Here is a 3,849-nt window from a genome sequence, read left to right as displayed (position 1 = left end):
CCACCTCATATCACCTGTTTCCCCAGAGGGCCAGACACCAGTACACCACCTCAGATCACATGTTTCCCCAGAGGGCCAGGCACCATGTCAACCACCTCAGATCACCTGTTTCCCTCGAGGGCCAGACACCATGTCAACCACCTCAGATCACCTGTTTCCCCAGAAGGCCAGACACCATGTCAACCACCTCAGATCACCTGTTTCCCCAGAGGGCCAGACACCATGTCAACCACCTCATATCACCTGTTTCCTCAGAAGGCCAGACACCAGTACACTACCTCATATCACCTGTTTCCCCAGAGGGAAAAGACACCATGTCAACCACCTCATATCACCGGTTTCCCCAGAGGGCCAGACACCAGTACACCACCTCAGATCACCTGTTTCCCCAGAGGGCCAGACACCATGTCAACCACCTCAGATCACCTGTTTCCCCAGAGGGCCAGACACCAGTACACCACCTCAGATCACCTGTTTCCCCAGAGGGCCAGGCACCATGTCAACCACCTCATATCACCTGTTTCCCCAGAGGGCCAGACACCATGTCAACCACCTCATATCACCTGTTTCCCCAGAGGGCCAGACACCAGTACACCACCTCAGATCACCTGTTTCCCCAGAGGGCCAGACACCATGTCAACCACCTCAGATCACCTGTTTCCCCAGAGGGCCAGACACCAGTACACCACCTCAGATCACCTGTTTCCCCAGAGGGCCAGACACCATGTCAACCACCTCATATCACCTGTTTCCCCAGAGGGCCAGACACCATGTCAACCACCTCATATCACCTGTTTCCCTCGAGGGCCAGACACCATGTCAACCACCTCATATCACCTGTTTCCCCAGAGGGCCAGACACCAGTACACCACCTCAGATCACATGTTTCCCCAGAGGGCCAGGCACCATGTCAACCACCTCAGATCACCTGTTTCCCTCGAGGGCCAGACACCATGTCAACCACCTCATATCACCTGTTTCCCCAGAGGGCCAGACACCAGTCAACCACCTCATATCACCTGTTTCCCCAGAGGGCCAGACACCATGTCAACCACCTCATATCACCTGTTTCCCCAGAGGGCCAGGCACCATGTCAACCACCTCAGATCACCTGTTTCCCTCGAGGGCCAGACACCATGTCAACCACCTCATATCACCTGTTTCCCCAGAGGGCCAGACACCAGTCAACCACCTCAGATCACCTGTTTCCCCAGAAGGCCAGACACCATGTCAACCACCTCATATCACCTGTTTCCTCAGAAGGCCAGACACCAGTACACCACCTCAGATCACCTGTTTCCCCAGAGGGCCAGACACCATGTCAACCACCTCATATCACCTGTTTCCCCAGAGGGCCAGACACCAGTACACCACCTCAGATCACCTGTTTCCCCAGAGGGCCAGACACCATGTCAACCACCTCAGATCACCTGTTTCCCCAGAGGGCCAGACACCAGTACACCACCTCAGATCACCTGTTTCCCCAGAGGGCCAGACACCAGTACACCACCTCAGATCACCTGTTTCCCCAGAGGGCCAGACACCATGTCAACCACCTCATATCACCTGTTTCCCCAGAGGGCCAGACACCATGTCAACCACCTCATATCACCTGTTTCCCTCGAGGGCCAGACACCATGTCAACCACCTCATATCACCTGTTTCCCCAGAGGGCCAGACACCAGTACACCACCTCAGATCACATGTTTCCCCAGAGGGCCAGGCACCATGTCAACCACCTCAGATCACCTGTTTCCCTCGAGGGCCAGACACCATGTCAACCACCTCAGATCACCTGTTTCCCCAGAAGGCCAGACACCATGTCAACCACCTCAGATCACCTGTTTCCCCAGAGGGCCAGACACCATGTCAACCACCTCATATCACCTGTTTCCTCAGAAGGCCAGACACCAGTACACTACCTCATATCACCTGTTTCCCCAGAGGGAAAAGACACCATGTCAACCACCTCATATCACCGGTTTCCCCAGAGGGCCAGACACCAGTACACCACCTCAGATCACCTGTTTCCCCAGAGGGCCAGACACCATGTCAACCACCTCAGATCACCTGTTTCCCCAGAGGGCCAGACACCAGTACACCACCTCAGATCACCTGTTTCCCCAGAGGGCCAGGCACCATGTCAACCACCTCATATCACCTGTTTCCCCAGAGGGCCAGACACCATGTCAACCACCTCATATCACCTGTTTCCCCAGAGGGCCAGACACCAGTACACCACCTCAGATCACCTGTTTCCCCAGAGGGCCAGACACCATGTCAACCACCTCAGATCACCTGTTTCCCCAGAGGGCCAGACACCAGTACACCACCTCAGATCACCTGTTTCCCCAGAGGGCCAGACACCATGTCAACCACCTCATATCACCTGTTTCCCCAGAGGGCCAGACACCATGTCAACCACCTCATATCACCTGTTTCCCTCGAGGGCCAGACACCATGTCAACCACCTCATATCACCTGTTTCCCCAGAGGGCCAGACACCAGTACACCACCTCAGATCACATGTTTCCCCAGAGGGCCAGGCACCATGTCAACCACCTCAGATCACCTGTTTCCCTCGAGGGCCAGACACCATGTCAACCACCTCATATCACCTGTTTCCCCAGAGGGCCAGACACCAGTCAACCACCTCATATCACCTGTTTCCCCAGAGGGCCAGACACCATGTCAACCACCTCATATCACCTGTTTCCCCAGAGGGCCAGACACCATGTCAACCACCTCATATCACCTGTTTCCCTCGAGGGCCAGACACCAGTACACCACCTCATATCACATGTTTCCCCAGAGGGCCAGGCACCATGTCAACCACCTCATATCACCTGTTTCCCTCGAGGGCCAGACACCAGTACACCACCTCAGATCACATGTTTCCCCAGAGGGCCAGGCACCATGTCAACCACCTCATATCACCTGTTTCCCTCGAGGGCCAGACACCAGTACACCACCTCAGATCACCTGTTTCCCCAGAGGGCCAGACACCATGTCAACCACCTCAGATCACCTGTTTCCCCAGAGGGCCAGACACCATGTCAACCACCTCATATCACCTGTTTCCCCAGAGGGTCAGACACCAGTACACCACCTCAGATCACCTGTTTCCCCAGAGGGCCAGACACCATGTCAACCACCTCAGATCACCTGTTTCCCCAGAGGGCCAGACACCATGTCAACCACCTCATATCACCTGTTTCCCCAGAGGGCCAGACACCATGTCAACCACCTCATATCACCTGTTTCCCTCGAGGGCCAGACACCATGTCAACCACCTCATATCACCTGTTTCCCTCGAGGGCCAGACACCAGTACACCACCTCATATCACCTGTTTCCCCAGAGGGCCAGACACCATGTCAACCACCTCATATCACCTGTTTCCCTCGAGGGCCAGACACCAGTACACCACCTCAGATCACCTGTTTCCCCAGAGGGCCAGACACCAGTACACCACCTCAGATCACCTGTTTCCCCAGAGGGCCAGACACCATGTCAACCACCTCAGATCACCTGTTTCCCCAGAGGGCCAGACACCAGTACACCACCTCAGATCACCTGTTTCCCCAGAGGGCCAGACACCAGTACACCACCTCAGATCACCTGTTTCCCCAGAGGGCCAGACACCATGTCAACCACCTCATATCACCTGTTTCCCCAGAGGGCCAGACACCATGTCAACCACCTCATATCACCTGTTTCCCTCGAGGGCCAGACACCATGTCAACCACCTCATATCACCTGTTTCCCCAGAGGGCCAGACACCAGTACACCACCTCAGATCACCTGTTTCCCTCGAGGGCCAGACACCATGTCAACCACCTCAGATCAC

The sequence above is a fragment of the Salvelinus alpinus genome, chromosome 18, assembly GCF_045679555.1.
Source record: "Salvelinus alpinus chromosome 18, SLU_Salpinus.1, whole genome shotgun sequence".
Taxonomy (NCBI): Eukaryota; Metazoa; Chordata; class Actinopteri; order Salmoniformes; family Salmonidae; genus Salvelinus; species Salvelinus alpinus.
The sequence above is the reverse complement of the archived record's forward strand: the minus strand, read 5'-3'. Positions refer to the sequence as shown.